The sequence below is a fragment of the Chanodichthys erythropterus genome, chromosome 13 (assembly GCF_024489055.1).
Source record: "Chanodichthys erythropterus isolate Z2021 chromosome 13, ASM2448905v1, whole genome shotgun sequence".
In the NCBI taxonomy this organism is placed as follows: Eukaryota; Metazoa; Chordata; class Actinopteri; order Cypriniformes; family Xenocyprididae; genus Chanodichthys; species Chanodichthys erythropterus.
In genome coordinates this window covers 26,977,410-26,998,918 of record NC_090233.1, presented here as the reverse complement: position 1 = coordinate 26,998,918, position 21,509 = coordinate 26,977,410, and the positions used below count along the sequence as shown (strand labels likewise).

The window sequence follows — 21,509 nt, the reverse complement described above, 5'->3', positions numbered from 1 at the left end:
TGACATAAATCTTTACATTGTATCTCATACCTTTCATTATACGTACAAATCCTACGAATCCTCTTAAACTGACTAATTGGAAGACTCTTCTTTAAATTGGTAGGATGAAAACTCTGACCATGTAGAATCGTATTTTTATCTGTGGGTTTTCTATACAGATCTGTCACCAATTTATCATCATCTTTTATTATAAGTAGGTCAAGAAAGCTAACCTGAGAGGCATTATAGTAAATGGTAAATTTGAGATGTTCACTACTGCGATTTAAGAAATGTAGAAAGTCAAGTAATTCATTTTCTGAGCCACACCATATGAGAAAAATATCATCAATATATCGACGCCACAAAAAAATATTAGGTAAAAAAGAATTAACCCTGGGATTAAATACACATTCATGTTCAAAGTGACCAACATATAAATTTGCATAATTGGGAGCCATAGTGCTACCCATTGCAGTTCCTTTAAGTTGTAAAAAGTAGTCATCTTTATACATAAAAAAGTTTTTAGTCAACACCAATGTAGTCAATGTCTTAATACATTCAATACTAGGACTCTTGTTACTGAAAAAATCACCCAGAAAAAATTCAATAGCCTGTATGCCACCATCATGTGGAATATTGGTGTATAAAGATTCCACGTCTAAAGTAACAAGAAACATTTCATTATTAGGCAATGTAATGGACTGTAATATTTTAATCATGTCCATAGAATCCTGTACAAAAGAAGGAAGACTTTGAACATGAGATTTTAAAAAAGAGTCAATAAACACCGATATTTTTTCTGTTAATGAGCCCATACCAGCAATGATGGGTCTACCTGGTGGATTAACAAGATCTTTATGAATTTTGGGTAAAATGTAGATTACAGGTGTAATTGGATATTCAACTTTTAGAAAATCAAATTCATTTTTTGTTATATCACCTCTTTTAAGAAAAACTTGTAATGTCTCATGTATTTCATTTTTAAAAATAGAAGTAGGATCACCTTTTAATTTAGTATAAAAAGACGGATTATCAAGTTGTCGATAAATTTCTTGATCATAATACTGGGCATCCATAATAACAATCGAACCACCCTTGTCAGCTGGCTTAACCACTACAGATTTTTCCATTTTTAACTCTTGTAGAGCATTCCTCTGGATTTTAGGTAAATTATTAAAAGAAACATATTCACGTTTCTTATTGAGAACTTGTCCTACATCTCTTTCAACCAATCGACAATATGTTTCCAATGAGTGATTGGAAACATATTGTCAGTTTAAGAGGATTCGTAGGATTTGTACGTATAATGAAAGGTATGAGATACAATGTAAAGATTTATGTCAGAGGTTTTGCGAGAGAGGTTATAAAAATACTTGGATTAAAGAGGCTGTGGCATGTTTCGAAAATACTGATCAGCAAGAGTGCCTTGCTCGAACAGTGTCTAAACCGACCAATAATAGATTGTCTTGTATTATCCAATATTCCGCTCTAAGCAATGAGTTTGCAAACATCGTACGCAAACACTGGCATATTTTAAGCTCAGACCCTGCATTGAGTCAGTTTTATAAAGATCCTCCACGAATTGTCTATAAACGAGCCCCTAATATACGGCAAATGTTGGTCAGAGCTGACCAAGGATCGGAACGATCTACGAATCCCTTTTCAGTCCCTGATGGCAATTATAGATGTGGACAATGTGCACAATGCAATTTTACTACGAAATGTCACACTTTTAGTCATCCACACTCAGGTAAACAGTTGAAGATTAAGGGAATAATTTCGTGCAATACTAAAAATGTAATTTATATGATCAAATGTCCCTGTGGTATGGCCTATATAGGCAAAACAAAACGGTGCTTAAAAACACGTATAGCTGAACACAGAAGTAATATACGATTGAAGGACCAAAAAAATCCCATTGCTGTTCATTTTGATTCTTTTAAACATAATTTATCGACTCTTCGTTACTTAGGCATTGAACAAATTAAAGTACCTAGAAGGGGTGGTGATATTGATAAAATCTTACTACAGAGGGAAGCTTTTTATATTTATACATTGAATACTCTTTCTCCAAAAGGTTTAAATTTGGATTTTGATTTGAAACCTTTTTTGTGAATTTGGGTATAATGTTTGTTATTAGTGTTGATTTAATCATTGGGTGATGAATATGATGATTTGAAACAGGTGTGATTGATCATGTTGATGAAATGAATTGTATCTGGTGTCATTGACTATGTTGAGAAAATGCAAAGTAATTGCCATTTTGTCACTATCTACTGTTTGCCTGACCTGACGAAGACCTCTTTGGTCGAAACGTTGTCTTTTTATTAAATTCTGAGAGCAGCAATGGCAGTGTGCAGTTCTTTTTTGGTTTATTTTGGAGTTACTTTATGATCGAGCACCTGCCCTGAGTTTAGTTGGGATGTGCGCATTTTTTCTTTTTCTAACAATCAAACCTAAACATAACATGAATTTTTCTGTAATATAGTTATAGTATTGTTGTTGGTCTACATCAATAGTGTAGCTTCTGCTGTATCCTTAGGAGCAAAGATAAAGACATTGAAATGGATGCCCTGAGGTACACCAGTGAGCTGTGGATCAGTGTGGATAATGTTTCATCACCTATTTTCACTGTGTTCTAGAATCCAGTTACAGAAGGAAAACCTAAGTTTGAAGATCAGCTCAGAGAAAGTGACACCTGAGGGGAAAAAGCAGCTATATAGTCTCTAACTCACTTCCTGACACATAGTACGTTTCACACATGTGCAGATGTTCAAAAGCAAAGAGCAGAGCAAGAGAAAGGACTCACCAGCCGAGCTATATGCAAAACTAAGTATATCTAGGCAGAGTCAGAGACCGCAAATCTGATTTGTGACATAATCTGTCTTTCCAAACATTCCCAATGTACCAAAACAACCAAGGAAATTATTATTTTTTTCTGACAAGCAATGAAAATCCCCTGAAAGAAATAAGATATACTCTTATATGACGTTTATTTTTCCTGAAAACATTGTTTAAAGATTTGACCATGATATAAAATTGAGAAGTCAAAAAAGCTTAGAAAACAGATAATACATTATATTATAGTGTAGTCTACAGTTTTGAGTTCCAGATCAAATAAAAAAATAAAATAAAACTGTCAGTATGTGCTCTCCAGCCCTCATGAACAGAATGAGTAAACAAAAAGATGAAAGGTCATGCTGATAGTGTCATATTTGCTAAATCAAATGTTGTGTTAGTTAGTTAAAGGGTTAGATCACCCAAAAATGAAAATTCTGTCATTCATTACTCACCCTCATGTGAGGCCTGCATTGACAGTTAATTTAGACTTTCAAATGCCCAGAAAGGTACTACAAACATATTTAAAACAGTTCATGTGACTACAGTGGTTCAACACTTAATGTTATGAAGTGACAAGAATAGATTTGTGCGCTAAAAAACAAAAATATACACAAAACAAAATAACGACTTTATTAAACAATATCTAGTCAAGCTTTCTTTTGTTTCGAATCAGTGGTTTGGACTTGGAGCATTGCCAGAGTCACGTAAACCATTGAAATTTCGACAAAGCCTCGTTTACTGAAATCACGTGACTTTGGCAGTTTGAGATTGTTTGATACGTGCTCTGAATCACTGATTCAAAACAAAAGGTTTGTAAAGTTTCGAAGCTTCATGAAGCAGTGTTTTGAAATTGCCCATCACTAGATATTGTTGAATAAAGTCTTTATTTAGTTTTTTTGGTGCACAAAAAGTATTCTCGTGACTTCATAACATTATGGTTGAACCACTGTAGTCACATGAACTGTCTTTGTGTGTCTTCGCAGGCCCGCTGTCAGGCGAAACTGGGTTTGCCCAAAAAAAATAATAATCGAAAAAAAAAAAAATAATATATGGCAATACTCGCAGAGTGTAAGTGTAAAGTGATGTTTATTTACAGTGCTTGAGAGGTGAAACAGTCCCAAAACAAAACAAAAAAACTGCACAAAATAACAAACAAAGAAAAAAATAATATATATATATATATATATATGTTACGTGTGCTAGCGTATGGATGAGGCAATACACGGATATCCACAATCACGAGTCTTTAATATACACGTAGGAGAAATAATACGTACACACATCTAAGATTAACATTCAGGACAGACAAGGAGTGCAGGGAGTGAGTGCATTATAAAGGGTGTGCTAATGAGAGAGTCCAGGTGCAGGTGATCCGTGAAGATGGGGAGATGACGAGGAAGTGGGTGCAGGTGTGGAGAACAGGAGGATATTGGGAAATGGAGTCCAGGGGAACAAGGGATCTGTAATAATAATAATATATATATATATATATATATATATATATATATATATATATATATATATATATATATATATATATATATATATACCACACTTGCTCGCTTGCTCACCAGGTTAACTGACAACATTTTCTTATTTGGGCTCCTCTTTTTAGTCCAAGCCCCGCCCATTTTGTTAAAACCATGAGTGGGTAAGTATTCAGGTGAGTACACATTTTCACAACACCACATAAATATATATACACACATAAAGTAACTAAATATATATAAACGAAAAAAATAAAGTCAAAATAACAAATACAAATGTAGACATAAATAATAATAAACATATAATAATAGTGCAACTTTCCATTACCCCCCCCCAATATTAACAAGACAATGGACGAGCCGACTTCCGGTTGCTTCGCGCCGACGCGTCCACGCACAGCGTTCCCGGCACTAGTTATCCTGGTCGCTGGGTGACGCTCGGGTTCAGCCAACTGATGGTGGAGAAGCAACGCGAAAGACTGGCAACACAGACGCTGACAAACACGGAACACGGGTATGTATTAACACGATAACATGACAAAACATAGAAACAGAAACAGGTCACTCTGTCACAGTCTTAAACGTATATTTAGTAGCTTTCTTGGTGTTTGAAAGTGTAAATTAACTTGCTGTCAATGCAGGCCTCACTGAGCCATCGGATTTTATCAAAAATATCTTAATTTGTGTTCCGAAGATGAACAAAGGTCTTACGGGTGTGGAACGACATGAGGGTGAGTAATTAATTACAGAATTTTCATTTTTGGGTGAACTAACCCTTTAACAGTAACTATAATGAAAGCTCAGCACATTTACAGTTCCCTTTCAAGGGAACTCGCGTTGCGTTGAGAAATTGACGCTGTGGGAACGCAACGCGTTATGTCGTCATGAAGCACGTGTGAAATCCGTCCAATGGAGTGACGAGACGTCACAGGCGGGTGACGTCACGACCAGGAAACTATAAAGCACGCTCAAACAAAGCAACGCTAGCTTCTGTGTCTTCAGTAGCGCTTTGTGTGACTTGTCTGTCTTATTTGGTGTTGTTTGTGACTTCTATATCTATATATTCACTATTATGGCGGAAAAGCAATTTAGATCGTGTGTGCATCCCTGCCCTCGCTACATCCCGAGTGGGGACACACACAATCTTTGTGTTGCTTGTTTGGGAGCGGAGCATGCACGGTCAGCACTCGAGGGTGCTGGCTGTGAGCATTGTGAGATGCTTCCTTTACGGACGCTCCGCTCCCGCCTGGCGCTCTTTGATGAGGGCGCTCAGGCTCGCGTTCCCCAGGGCTCTGGTCCCGCCGCTGCCGAGGCACAGCGGCGTTCTCTATCCTGGGGTTCGCAAATGGATCTATCAGTGGATGTTGAGACGGGCTCTGCCTTATCTCAGCCTCCTTCTGATAGATCCAGTGCTTTTTCTCAGTGTCTGGAAGCACACTCTGCGGTTCCTTCCACACTGGGTCAAGCACCGATGCTCAATATGTCCAGTTCCGAGGAGCTGGATGTGGAGAGCATCGATACTGTTGAGAGTGAGGACTCGCCATCCCACTCGCCTGCTTTTGAGGAGTTGGTGGAGGTTGTGTCTCGCGCTGTTGCCAGATTAAACATCGACTGGCCAGCAGAGAAGCAGGACGTTCGTCCTAAAAGCAAATTGGATGAACGTTTTCTGCCCTCTAGAGCGCAACCTCCGCGTCGGGGTCTCCCGTTTTTTCCAGATCTCCACACCGAGGTGGCGAAATCTTGGAAGAAACCAGCCTCATATCGGGTGCATAGTGCTCAGACCACGCACTATGCATCGATCGTGGGGCTTAAAGAGCACGGTTATGGGGCGATGCCAAAAGTGGAGGAGACGCTCGCGAGCTATCTCTCTCCACAGTCGGCGTCGTCCCTAAAGACCCCGACGCTGCCCACTAAGCCAGTAAGAGTCACCTCTGGTTTAGTGGGCAAAGCTTATTCGGCTTCTGGTCAGGCGGCAGCATGCCTTCACACTATGGGTGTGCTGCAGGCCTATCAGGCTGAGTTATTAGGTGATATTGATGAGGGCGGGGGAATCACTCCCGACGTAGTCGATGAGCTACGTCGGGCTTCAGACCTTTCTCTCCGTGCCACCAAGGAGACGGCCAGATCCGTGGGTCGTGCTATGGCAGCACTGGTGGCTACGGAGAGGCACTTGTGGTTGAATTTGAGTTCTATTAAGGACAAAGATAAGAACTTCCTTATGGACGCCCCGCTTGCGCCCCCTGGCCTCTTCGGCGATGCTGTTAACACGGTCGTCGAGAGGTTTCAGGAAGCCAATAAGCAGGCGGCGGCGTTCCAGAAACTCCTCCCCCGTCGCTCTTTCACCCCTGGGGCTGTTCCACAACACCAGCAGCCCCAGTCATCAAAAGCCAGCTCCTCACAGCAACACCGTGCCAATCAAAAGCAGAGCGTTTCTACCCGTACCCCTCCTCAGAGATTCGGGGGGTCGGGAGGGCGCTCACAGCCGCAGCCTTCAAGGGGTAAGACGGATCTGAGGAACGTCATTATCGCCAAGAAGGCTGCAGCAAAGAAGTCCTGACGCTGCGAGTGTCAGGGCTCAAATGAGGGCAGCCCCCGCTGGAGAGAAGTGGCGCACACCTCAGTATACGGTGCCCAGTTCTCTTCAGTGCCCTCAGGGGGCCGTTCTGCCAACCCTGCCACCTCGTGTGCTTCAGGGCGCGGTGGTCCCCAGCGAGCAAACACCCAGGTGTCCGCCCGGAAACGTAGCGGCCCTGGGGCGCTCGCCCCCTCTAAGGAGGGTCTCCGAACAGTCAGCTCGGTTGCCCCCTGCTGGTGCGCCGCTTCAGGGCACCGTTTTGGCTGTTCAAATTACACCAGAGGCCAGTCTCGAGAGACTGGTTCCCTTAGTAGAATATCTGACAGCATGGAGGCTACTGCCAAATATTTCTCAATGGGTCCTGCGTACAGTCGAAAAGGGGTATACTATTCAGTTCGGGTCTCGCCCACCCAGGTTCGCGGGGGTCCTGCCCACTGTGGTGGGCCCCGAGCAGGCTCTGGTTATGGAACAGGAGGTAAAAACTCTGTTGGAGAAGGAAGCCATAGAGCATGTACTTCCTCTCGACAGAGAAAACGGTTTTTACAGCCGTTATTTTATCGTTCCGAAGAAGGATGGGGGGTTGCGTCCCATTTTGGATCTGCGTCTGCTGAACCAGTCAGTTATGAAGCTCAAATTCAAAATGTTAACGTTGAGACAAATCGTGTCACAAATCAGGTCCGAGGACTGGTTTGTCACGATCGATCTCAAGGACGCGTATTTCCACATCTCCATCCTTCCGCATCACAGGAAGTTCCTGAGGTTCGCTTTTGGGGGCAAAGTTTACCAGTATCGGGTTCTTCCGTTCGGCCTAGCGTTATCACCCCGCACTTTCACCAAATGCATGGATGCAGCCTTGGCGCCACTGCGTTTACAGGGCATTCGCATTCTCAATTACATCGACGATTGGCTAATATTAGCTCAATTGCAACAACTTGCGGTTCGGCATCGAGATGTCGTTCTCGCCCACATGAGAAGGTTGGGGTTAAGGTTGAATGCCAAGAAGAGTGTTCTTTCTCCAGCTCAGAGAACCACTTTTCTGGGCGTGGTTTGGGACTCTGTTGTGATGCAGGCGCGTCTTTCACCTGCTCGCATAGATTCAATCCTTTCTACCGTAAACCGGATAAGGCTAGGCCAGTCACTCACTGTGAAACAATTTCAGAGACTGTTGGGTTTAATGGCAGCAGCGTCCAACGTGATTCCCTTTGGCCTGCTGTACATGAGACCCCTGCAGTGGTGGCTCAGGACCAGGGGGTTTTCTCCAAGGGGAAATCCATTTCGCATGATCAAGGTCACGCGGCGATGCCTACGTGCCCTCGACATGTGGAAGAAACCTTGGTTTTTATCCCAAGGCCCGGTATTGGGAGCTCCTTGTCGTCGCAAGATGCTAACGACAGATGCCTCCCTCACGGGTTGGGGGGCGATCCTAGACGGACGCCCAACTCAGGGTCTGTGGAGCGAACATCATCTCTCCTGGCACATCAACTGCCTGGAGATGATGGCTGTGTTCTTGGCTCTCAGAGTCTTTCTCCCAGATCTCAGGGGCCACCATGTTCTTGTCCGGTCAGACAACACATCGGTGGTTGCCTATATAAATCACCAGGGAGGTTTGCGTTCGCGTCCGCTTTACAAACTGGCGCACCAAATCCTCCTGTGGTCCCAGGGGAAGTTGCTGTCGCTTCGTGCAGCATACATCCCCGGGGTTCAAAACATAGGAGCAGACGTCCTGTCAAGGCAGGGGCTGAGGCCCGGGGAATGGAGGCTCCACCCCGAGGTGGTGGAGCAAATATGGGGGATGTTTGGCCGGGCTCAGGTGGATCTGTTTGCGTCTCGAGAGACGTCTCACTGTCCACTCTGGTTCTCCCTCACCCATCCAGCTCCTCTCGGACTGGATGCTATGGTGCAGACATGGCCGAGGCTTCGTCTGTACGCTTTTCCTCCGATTGCTCTGCTCCCGGGAGTCTTAGAGAGAATTCGCCGGGACCAAGTCCGGCTCGTCTTGATAGCCCCGCGGTGGCCGGACAGAGTTTGGTTTTCGGACCTAGTATCTCTCCTAGACGGCTCTCCCTGGGAGATTCCAGTCAGGAGGGATCTTCTGTCTCAGGCGGAGGGCTCAATATTTCACCCTCGCCCGGAACTTTGGAACCTGTGGGCTTGGCCTCTGAGGGGACCCAGCTCATAGACTCTGGTCTCTCAGCCGAGGTTGTGGGTACCATCCTTCACTCTAGGGCTCCCTCCACAAGGAAGCTGTATGCTTTTAAATGGAAGCTGTTTTCTACTTGGTGCAGTGTTCGTCAGTTGGATCCTTTAAACTGTTCGGTTGGGGCAGTGTTGGAATTTCTGCAGGAGAGGTTCACTGCAGGGTTATCTCCGTCCACCTTAAAAGTCTATGTGACGGCTATTGCGGCTTACCACACACCTTTGGCTGGTGGCTCTCTGGGGAGAGACCCTCTTGTCACTCGCTTCCTTCGTGGCACACTGAGGCTGAGGCCTGCGGTACGCACGAGGGTACCGGCTTGGGATTTGGCTGTGGTGCTCCAGGGCCTTTCCTTAGCTCCCTTTGAACCCATTGAGGAGGTTCCTGTTAAGTTCTTGACCTTCAAGACTCTGTTCCTTCTTGCTATCTCCTCTCTTAAAAGAATAGGAGATTTGCAAGCTCTTTCGGTTGCCCCATCGTGCTTGGAATTTGCACCCGGTATGGTGAAGGCTTTCCTTCATCCCAGACCTGGGTATGTTCCTAAGGTCCCCACCAATGTGGTGAGGCCCATAGTACTGCAAGCCTTCTGTCCTCCTCCCTTCAGGGATTCAGACCAGGAACGCCTTAATCTGCTTTGCCCAGTTCGGGCGTTGGATGCTTATGTCCACAGAGCTGCCCTGTGGCGTAAGTCGGAACAGTTGTTCATTTGTTTCGGGTCCCCTAAAAAAGGGGCCCCGGTATCTAAGCAGAGGATGAGTAAGTGGATAGTTGAGGCTATCTCACTTGCTTACGAGTCGGCCGGACTGCCATCTCCTTTGGCAGTTCGAGCCCACTCCACTAGGAGTATGGCGGCCTCTAAAGCTCTGCTCTTCGGAGCATCTTTGCAAGATGTTTGTGATGCGGCAGGCTGGTCCTCACCGCATACATTCATGAGGTTCTATGACCTTGATCTGAGCTCCACTCCTGGGGCCAGGGTTCTGTCTGGTGTTGACGAGTCACACTAGACAGGCATTGGTCATTATGGCGGCGTGGGTATTAACGTTCCCACAGCGTCAATTTCTCGACGCAACGCGAGTTCCCTTGAAAGGGAACGTCTCGGTTACGACTGTAACCTTAGTTCCCTGAAGAGGGAACGAGACGTTGCGTCGTCCTGCCATACTTCCTGCATGCTTGTCAAGCGACTACTTCAGACACTTGAAGCTAGCATTGCTTTGTTTGAGCGTGCTTTATAGTTTCCTGGTCATGACGTCACCCGCCTGTGACGTCTCGTCACTCCATTGGACGGATTTCACACGTGCTTCATGACGACATAACGCGTTGCGTTCCCACAGCGTCAATTTCTCGACGCAACGTCTCGTTCCCTCTTCAGGGAACTAAGGTTACAGTCGTAACCGAGACGTTCTTCCTTACAACTGCATTTTGAATACATCACTGCTGAAAAACCCACAGCCTTAAAGTGATACACCCCCAAATAACAATGATGACAGAATTTATTCACCCTTATGTCATTCCAAACCCATTTGATTTTCTTTCTTCTGTGGAAGTTTCTCAAAATATTTTCTTTTGTGTTCCACAGATAAGAGAAAGCCTTACAGGTTAGGAACAACATGGGTTGAGGGCGAGTAAATGAAGCTGGTGTAAAATGGTCTCCTGGTGTGGCAGAGCTGGTCTTTAGTTAGTCTGACAAGTGCCCAAAACAGCTCTAAAACCAGCCAAAAGAACAAGGCCAAGCAAACTAGCTTGCACGGGCTGGTTTCAGATGGGGTTGTTGTTGTTTTTTAGCATTGCTGTTGTTTAAATACAATTCAGACTAATTTAATAATGCTTTCAGCTATCGATAGATTGTAGAACTCTAAGCTCCATTTAACATATTTAAATATTTTCTGCAGAACTGTGCTGATTTTCTCCCACAAAAAGTGCTGAAAATATGACAAAAATGTGCAGATTTCCACCGAGAGTGTTCCAAGAGCAAAACAAGATAATTATCTGAGATGATTAGTACACTAATGGAGGCTATTAAAGAAAGAGAGAGAGGCACAATGAGAAGGGGTTGGGGATTTGAGGGGAAAAAGCCTTTCAAATGGACAGAAATGACACAAGTAAATACAAATGCAATGTCATCTGTTCATAGAGCTTAGGTCGACTGGATTATGATTCATCTTTTCATAACTCTGAGATCTCAATGAGGTACTTACAAACACACACTCACACAACACATCTGTGTTTGAGCTCACTTTCACCTCTATGACACTGGACTGGTATTAATGCGCTCACTCACTTAAGACATCTTTCATCTCAACATCCTCCTTCTCTTTCCTTCATTCTCCACTTACTTTTTATGTGTATCATATTTCTTTGCAATACTAAACTCCAATGACACCCATAGTTAGCATGAGTTGGTGCATTATGGCAAGCGCACTAGTTGTCATGCTCGAGTTTGTGTGTGTCTGTGTGAGAAAAAATTATGGAGGGGCACTCATGACTCACACAGAAAATGGATGCTCTTTGTTAGGGAGCCATAATTCATAGTGCTATAATTGATCAGGGAGTTTGAGGATTTACAACCAGAATGAAGGAAAGAAATAAAAGAGAGAGTGCTAAGAGAGACAGAAAGAGAACACAGAGTGAAATAGAAAAAAAGAAGTGAATGTGTCTTAATAAGGCATGATAATCATCTCTCATCTCTTGTCATATCTTCTTTGTGAAGAGTGAATGAGCTCCCCAGTAATGATAGATTCAGTTAACAATGTTTTTTTTTTTCTTCTCCTGATTAAACCCAATTTGGAGTAAATAAGACAATGTCCCTGGATATTATCAATGACAGAGCTCACCTTAAATGTGCAAAAAGCAGTGTAGCAGCTAAAAAGGGTCTATTTGTCAGCACCACTTGCTCTCGACAAATAAAGAGAATCATACATTTATTCAGCAAGAACACATTAAACTGATCAAAAAGAGAATTATAATTATTTTTTATTATTATTATTTATCAAATAATCCTAAACATTATATCACAGTTTCCACAAAAATATTAAGCAGCACAACTGCTCTCAACATTGATAATCAGAAATGTTTCTTGAGGACCAAATCACCATAATTGAATGATTTCTGAAGGATAATGTGACACTGAAGACTGGAGTGATGATGCTGAAAATTCAGCTTTGTCATGACAGGAATAAATTACATTTACAAATATAATAAAATATAAAAGTTATTTTAAATAATATTATTTCATAATATTATTTTTTTTTTTTACTGTATTTTGATAACATAAATGCAGCCTTAGGGCCGGTTCACAGAGAATGTGTTTTTGATTCGATTTTAACTTGAGTGAAGTGTTTTTAGAAAGCGATCACAATGGTCAAACGGGTCCGTCTAGTGTGTGTTTACATAGAAAAATAAAAGTAGTGCAGTAGAATGGAAAAACGTGTTCGGTGTGAACGGCCCCTTAGTGTGTCTTTCAAAAACATGAAAAATACTTTTGCTGACCCCAAACTCAACTTTTCTGCTGAACAGAGGTTTTGGGTAAACTATCCCTTTAAGTATCCCTCTTTCCCTCCTCGCAGTGGGTATTGTTGGCTAGTTCCCACAATTTAGACAAGCCTGACACACACACACACACACACACACACACACACACACACACACACACACACACACACACACACACACACACACACACAAAAAACACACAAAAACACACAAAGCTGCTGGAGCTGCAACAGTTTAGTGGAGATTACCACAGCTTGCCATCACTGGCCCAGGCCAATGAGTTTTTATAAACCATTTGACATTCAGGCTCCAGCCCTGCTTCAAGAGTGCTCAGCCTAGTTTTAAATCACAGCGAAAGAAGCTAAATCTCTAACTTCACTTGAATTGTTTTGGTCCAAAAGCTCTGAATTTAAATAGCGTTTTGACAGATTAAATAACCGAAAAAACACACCTGGCTTACTGAGGCAGGAAAAACTTTAATAGAAACAACTTTGCACCAGCTCACCTGCATGATTCATTTGCATATTAGATAGTGCTTGTGGTAAATGTTGTAAGAATGTTATATTTTGCCACTCCAGAAATAAATCAAACAATATAAATAAAAATCTTCAATTTACTGATATTTCAGAAGGAAACCCGATGCATTAAGTACCAGGGGTGAAAACTTTTGAATTTTAAGATCATTGTAAATTGTACTTAATTTGTCTTCCGGGAAACCTGCAAGTATCTTCTATTTTTTCGAAGGGCAGTACTAAATGAAAAAAAAAGAAAGATATTTCAACAAAATAAGAAAAATTTGGTTTTTACCCCCTGGCTCTTAATGCATCATGTTCCCTTCTGGAGCAGCAGTGAATGTTGGAACCTTTTTTAATAATTGTGTTCGAGTCCCTCAATTGTCCTGCTATTTTTTATTTTTTTATTTTTTTTGTCTTATGGACTATATGTAAACATCTTTTGTGTAAAATATCTTATTCAGGACAGTACTATATAAAAAATAACATGAATTTTATATGATCTCTCTTATTTTGTTAAAATTATTCACATTTTAACTTTTGGGATGTAGTGGAAAGGGAGATACGCATCATGGATGTGCAGCTGACAAATCTGCAGTAACTGCGTGATGCTATCATGTAAATATATACCAAAATCTCTGAAGAACCAGTACCTTGTTGAATCTATGCTGTGACAAATTAAGGCACTTCTGCATGCAAAAGCGGATCTAACCTGTTAAAGGGATAGTTCACCCAAAAATGAAAAAAAAATATCATCATTTACGCGCCTTTAAGTTGTTCCAAACCTGTATAAATTTCTTTCTTCTGCCGAACACAAAAGAAGATATTTTGAAGAATATAGGTAACCAAACAGGTGATGGACACCACTGACTTCTATAGTATGGAAAAAAAAAAATACTATGGAAGTCAATGTTACCCACATTCTTCAAAATATCTTCTTTTGTGTTCAGCAGATGAAAGAAATTATCGCATAGCCAAACCTTCAGACTGACAGCAGAAGGTCTGGACTCCATAGCAGCTTTCATTGGCCAAGGACCACACAGAGGCCATCTGACTGACATGTAAAGGGGAGTGAAAATGTAACCTCAAAGTCCCTACAATAAGAACTGTTGTGTAAAACTCTTGGATGCATTTTTAAAGAGTCTATGCCACAAACTTTACATACTTCACATACTTTTGAAAATCCAGGTTGTTCCAATTTTGTGTGCCATATGCATCAAAAGTTCAGCCAAGACTGAGACTGAGGTGTACCTAATAAAGAGGTTGGTGAGTAAACACTTTTTTCCTGTAATAATTAACAGATTACAGCTAGAGAGAAAATGCAGAGGGGAGAATCCTTCTCGATTTATAGAACGCACACTTCAAACTAAACTTTTAAAAATGTTGGGTTATTTTTTTTTAATCCAAACGCTGAGTTGTTTTTAACCAAGGATTTTTTTTAGAGTGTAGGATAGGATCTTTATTTGATGACCTTCCCACTGTATGGCCATTATAAATATGTCTCTTGATTACACATACATTTTATATGTACGAAAATGCCATTCATAGTTGCATGTATACATTGCAGCATGGTGTCAGTTAATACTTTTTCTTAATGTGCGCTTCCTTCTATTCTATGTTCCCTCTCTCTGACTCACTGGGTCCATTAAAAAGAAAAATAAAGAAAATATTTTTCTTTTATTTGACACATGACTTCTTTCATGTCATCTTCCTCTCTCACATTGCTATTGACCATATCAGATGAACTACAAAAATGAAAGAGACTGAATGACTTCATAATCCTCGTCCTTGTCCTTTGGTGAACGATGCTGCCCGGCTTTGTGTTTATTGCTTGAAAATCTTTAACTGGCAGGTCAAAAAATTTTCCAACTTTTAAAGTAAATCTAATTAATAATCGCCCAATAACATCATGTAGTAAGAGGTCTATGACACCTGCTTCTTTTCAGACAGAGCTGTAAACTTGAATGGTAGCACTTGTATTCAGCGGCAATCAACTAAAGCTTTATAAAATTCTCCTTTACATAAGTAAGCAAAAATTTCCACCATTCAACACTATTTACATTTGAGTCAAGATTGTTTAAACAACAAGCAATAATTTCAGAAATGGATCCAAAATAGCAAACATGCTAATTTTTGGTTTGACCTCTGTTTGGTTCCTCTTGACTGGGAGCCAAAGGCAAACTCATTCTGAAATTCATTCTGATATCAAAATGTAACTAATATAAAATTGACATCAAAATAAATTGTTTCAGGTTACGCATGTAACCATGGTTCTCTGAGAACAGGGAACAAGACACTGTGTCTAGCGCTATGGGGAACGCCTCCGCGGGAACTTTTGTCAGAAACGCTATCAAATCATGACAATCGTATTAGCCACTGAGGCTAATCTGACTGACGCCATTGCGGAGGCACTTTCAAAACAACAAATTTCTCTTGAAACTACACTTCGGAATGCAATACGGATGGCTATGAAGGATGTTAAATCCTCTCTGATCAAGCTCTGCCAAGAAGTACAATCTCAAAGGAATACGGTACAAGACTTGGTATCAAAGGTAGATAAGATTCAGGGTGAGACGTGACAGATGAAGAAAGGTTTAAATATGTGTACAACAGAGCAGCAAAGCCTCACCTTGAAAATCGCGGAGTTAGAGGACAGGTCTCGCTGTAATAATGTGTGTTTGGTGGGACTGCTGCAAGGCTGAGAAGGGGATGACCCAATAGGCTTCCTTCAAAAAATGCTCCCCGTCTGGATACGCGTGCTGAAGAATAAGGGGTCGATCGAGACTGACCAAGCGCACAGAATTTACAGCTCTGGTAAATCCCGAACGCTCTGGTAAATCCCGCACTCTAAGCAGGCGATTCTTCAGGGAGCCAGGGAAGTGATGAAAACTGAACCAATTCGTGACCAGGAGCATCTGCTGTGCTAGCGGGTTCACCTCCCATAGACAAAAGCCTGAGTACCTACAGCCTAAAATACTGATCTACCAGGGAGGTGTTACGAGAGACCTTCAACCTTCCGAACAGAACTCAGAAGCACTGTACTCTAAGGAACAGCCCTCAATGTGAGGGGAGTACCAACTAGACTCAACAGAGATGAATATTGACCAAGCTCAACACAAGTACCAGGGAGGCTCCTGAAGAGCCTACATTCTGATATAACTCTAGGGAGTCAGGATACTAACTTAGCTGGAAGTGCTAAGGACCTACCTGATCCAGACGATCAACTTCAAGGTGGCCCACTCAAGGGCCAACTACTTGCTAGCAGATCTACAATTTCAACTCTAGGGAACTAGGACACTCAGGAACCTAGCTCAACCTGGAGGATCGCTCTCAAGGAGACCAAAGGAGGGGCAACTACTTGGTAGCAAATCTAACTCCAACAGAAACAGCCACTAGAGGTATTGCAGGCTTGGAATACGCTCAACCGCAACAGAGCTCTGGGAGCAAAGTGAGCCAAACCCAAGAAAAGGGTGAAAGCCTGAGCAAAAACTCTTGCTCCAAGACAAGAATGACTGTCTGAACCGTCTACACCACCTGGCTATCTGTCTGTGCCTAACACCACTGAACTGAAGCTCAGCATATCGCTTTTACTCTAATATCAAGAGGAGTCTAAGCTCAACCTAGGCAAATAAAGGAGGCTGTAAAGCCTGCTACTCGCATTAATAGCCTAATGCAGAAGGCGGGCCCCGGCCGGGGACGACTCTCACAATGAGAGGATGCGTACTAGGATCACTAGCTGCCAGTCCTAAGCTGGAGAGGCTCTCCTAGGATTAACCTACTCTGAGCTACGGCATGCTAGGAGGCGGAAAAGCTGCAGCATTACCACCTCTGTCTAAAAGACACTCCTAAAGTACTAGCCTAGGCCGGAAATAGGGGCGGCCCAAAAAGAAGGTCCGACACACTCATGAACTTCCAGGAGCTCAATGGAGTGGAGACTTTAACCTAAAAACTCTAAAAAAAAGGAGGCCGGCTCTCAACACACAGGTGAACTCACCACCTGGAGCTCAGTGAAGTGGTAGCTTCGAACAGCGACTCTCACGAGAGGAAGCCAGTTCACTCACCACATGGTAATGACAAAGCGGCCCAGAGAGGGCCGACACCTACAGTCATGATCTTTTTGGAGCTCGAGGGAGCGGAGGCTTCTGCATATCGCCCTTTACTCTCTCAGCGAGAGGAAACCACTTCACTCAACCTAGGGAAGGTATCAAGGGGGCCTAACAAAGGCCATACACCCCAAATTGTGGTATTACCTGGAGCTCAGCAGAGCGGTGGCTTCAGCAAAATGACTCTCTTAAACCAGAAGGATTATCAGGGTGGCCCCAAAGGCCTGGGCACCTGACATATCAACTATCTGGAGCTCAGATGAGCGGTGGCCTAGAAAACCAACTCTCAGATCGAGAGGAGGCAATGCCATTCACTACCGGTGATATTACTTTCTAAATGTTGCCCACTATATAAAAGCCTCACAAAGAGAGGAGGCACATAGTAAGGGTGTCACAATAACCTTCCCTAATCGCTGGAGCTCCAGGGCCCCAGTTAAATGCCCCACTACATAAGTATATATATATATATATATATATATATATATAGTGGTCAACATTTGAAGAGGATCAAAAAATGTAGAAGGTTTTAGGACAACTTTGATGAAAGGTTTTAATCCACTTCAAATGGTGACTACTGTATATATATATATATATATATATATATATATATATATATATATATATATATATATATATATATATATATATATATATATATATATATTGTAATCTATACACATAATATAGAATAAACACCCCCTTTATTTCTACAGGGAGCTGAGGTCACTGAATTTTTAATGGCTCTCACAAAAGGAGAGGTAACCTAAAAGCTCAACCTGAGACCTTAAAGAGCAGAGGCCTAAATGTAAAAGTGGCCTGCCATACTCTGCAGTCTGAAAGGATGCGCTCACTAACAAGCTCTGTGCAGGACCACAGAAGCGTTCCAAATGATGGAAAAAACACATCATCGGTCCAGCCTCAGGCCTGATGTAAAAGCGCCTGAGATGAATAAATGCCCCTTTTATTCCTTTCTATAGGGAGCTGAGGTTGCTAAAATTGTAACGGTTCTCACCAAAGTGAGGCGACCTACAAAACTGCAAAGACAACGCATCCTCAAACAGCACTCTCGTCAGCCGCTGAAGCATACGAAATAAACACCTACAGACACTTCAGTCGAACTTCTTCTGTGCACATCGAGCACAAAAGATTGTCCCTCTTCCCACAGAAAGAGAGACAAATGAGAGTGAAGCTTCCTCAGCAGGAAAAGCTCTCACAAAAACAAGAACAAGAACAAGAACTCTAAAGCACTGAACATGCATACTTTAACAAAGGACGCACAAGTCATGAGTGTCATCAAAAGCATCAAATATCTATGACACGGATGTACACACCGCTTGAAACGTCTTACCCTGAACAGCGTTTGAACAGTGTTTAGACAAAACAGTCCCTGAAGAAGAAAAGAGGATGACTTGTTCTCTAGGCACCCATTATGTGTGTTCGGGTCGCACTAGTACTGACGTCATAGGCTGCCGCCAGCCAATAAGTGATTTGATAGCGTTTCAGACACCGGTTCCCCATAGCGCTAGACACAGTGTGAAAGGGAAGGGAAATATAAATATATAAACAAACAAACAAACAAACCAAACTTTACATAAATTTTAATTTGATGTGAAAATTGGCTTTTGTGGGTTTTAGTCCATGCTTTGAGGCAATCAATTTATGCCTAAAATTTGACAGGAATTTTTAAAAAGTTTTATGGTCTTTAAAGGTGAAGAATATCGATTCTGTGACACTAGTGGTCCCTAGAAGAATTACAACAATACAGCATTTTTTGTAAATGCCCTTTTCACACATCTTACATACTTTACCTTTTAAAAAAATCTTTTTCCAATAGTAAATACTTCAACACAGGCAGGAAAACTGTGCTTGTCAAGCCATTCTCATGCAATCAATCAATCAATCAATCAAAGTCAGCTTCTAAAATATTAGTAGACCTGTACTTTTGAGTGCAAGCAGTTTTCTACTTCGGCACAGATTGCAGCACTAGACTGAAATGGGAGGGAAAGTTCTATTCTTCAAAATTCAACCACTGTATATCATAAAACTAGCCCTGTTTCACCCAACAAGGGCAGCCTCTGCCATCACCTTAACTCCCAAGAGCATTCAGTGGAAGTGTTTGATGACACAGAGGGTCAAGGGTAAGGAAGAAAAATTGAGCCATGAGGGAATTTGACTGGTTAAAATGAACATGATGTAAGCTTTATCTAAATCTCAAGGGTAAACAATGTCCATGTGTGTGAGAAACGGACAGAGAAGCTTTACACACACACTATAGACACTATAATATGGCCTGCTACTTCTGTCCCTCTCTCAGCCTGTGGGGAATTAGCAGAACAGGACACAATAGAAAGTGCAATGACTGCCATCCTCCTGCAATGCAGCAAACAAAGTGTGTGCGGAGAACCAAAGTCTGTAAGTTCACACTTGACTAAACCAAACTGTACATCTCTTTGATGTTAATCTACTTAACAGGGGAAAGACAGTGAGAATCTATTTCCATGTATAAGTATGCCCTGGAGCGCAAGTGTCTCACTTGGCCACACCAGTAGAGGAGGGGTGGCAACATTAGAAACAACTGTATCTTCATCCACGTTCCCATGGGCCTGACTGATGCCACATCTATCTGTCAGCCTGCATCCATTGTACCAATTTATTAACCTCAGACAGTATGTGTGTGTGTGTGTTTGACTTTTTATGTCCTTTAAATTCCCTATACATCCTCTCTCTCACTCTCTCTGTGTGTGTGCGTATCTTAGCAGAGAACAAAATGCTAGTCCCCACTGCTCATCTCATTACGCAAACAGAGGAACAAAAACACTCATGCAAACCAACACACACAATAATGATTCTAGTTTAAACCTCTCTGCAGGTTAAGAGCTTGATTATAGCGCTTTGGCTGTCAAAAGCCATTTTGGCTTCCAAAAAATGGTAAACATGGCAATCTGAGCTTTCTTGTTGATTTGATTCCTGCTTGCTACATGGAGTGGAAGAAAAGCATAGGGAAAAGGTAGCTGCTGTTCATCCTGTGATCATGTGGAGATAGATGTTTAGCACTCTAATCCAGTACGTTTCACTTTCTAGGTTGGAAAGTAAATGCATTAAAGGGACAAAGCACTATCAACTGGGCATTATAACCCTGACATGTTAGGCTCCTGTTATGTTATTGTTGACTGTGTGACTCACTGCAGGCTTGATTGGTCTGTAGGGTATACAAATTAATTCCTGAATTTGAGGTAGCAAACATGTGGAATTGCAGTTTGAATTCTAATGTAAGAAGTAGAAATAAAATGAATTGAAATGAAATGAAATTATATTCATTTAATTTTTAAACTAAAAAGGAAAGTTTGTCAAAACAACAATGTTGGCTTGACAAAGCATTGATTAGACAGACAGATAGACAGACAGATACAGTGTTGGGGCTAGTTACTCAAAAAAGTAATATATTACATATTACTCTCAAAAATAGTAATGCCTTACACTCTTAGAAGAGGTCGAACCTTTGGAGTTCAATAAAGAACTTTATAGTGCAAATATGAACTTCTAACTATCAAAAAGGTTCAAAGTTGAACTTACAGGTAAACTGGTTATTTGGAAGTTCTTTTTAGAACCTTTGTTGTGGTAACAGGGTTCATATTAGAACCTGTGTGTAGTTAAGGTTCATTTATGTACCTTTTCTAATATGATTGGATTCTATGGAGTGTACAGTCGATACAGTGTTTCATCTGTACCCCCCGACCTCCCCGCACATTTCTATAAATTGCATCTTAACATTGCTTAGACAAACGTATAAATATTCCCCAATTGAAAAGGACACTATGCAGTTTTGGAGCAAAAATCACGAGTAAGGTGTGATGCACAGGCAATTTATTTTGTGTTTTATCTCTCCTTCTGTTCCAACTTTATCTACTTTGTTATTAGCTCATGTTTTAGAAAACATTTCATAATTGTATTGTGTAAGGTTTCATCAGGAAGATTATTTTATCTTTATTTAGTTTATTATTATTATCATTAGGCTACTAGCCTACTACTACTACTACTACTACTACTATTGCTTTTACTACAACTGTTGTTAATCATTTATGTGCTGAGATTGCTTGTGCCTAAACGTTTTTACAAAATAAGAATACTGACAAATAACTAGCAATTCAAAAGTACATTATTTTCACTAAAAGTAAACGAGATTATTAATATTGTTTCGTTTTTAAGCATGAATGAGCAAATCCTTCAAAATGCTTTAAATGTTTTCATCTGGGCTTTAGTACGCAAAGCAATGCACTGAATCTCCACAAGTCTCTCTCGCGCAATGATGTCAGTGGTCACGTGGAAAAA

The 21,509-nt window shown here is 41.7% G+C and overlaps 1 protein-coding gene across 3 annotated transcripts in view; it reads right to left on the bottom strand.

Annotated features, from left to right (window-relative positions):
• fibcd1b (fibrinogen C domain containing 1b) overlaps window positions 1-21,509 on the bottom strand; it is a 124,946-nt gene that overhangs the window by 29,725 nt on the left and 73,712 nt on the right. The gene's annotated exons all lie outside the window — the stretch shown is intronic.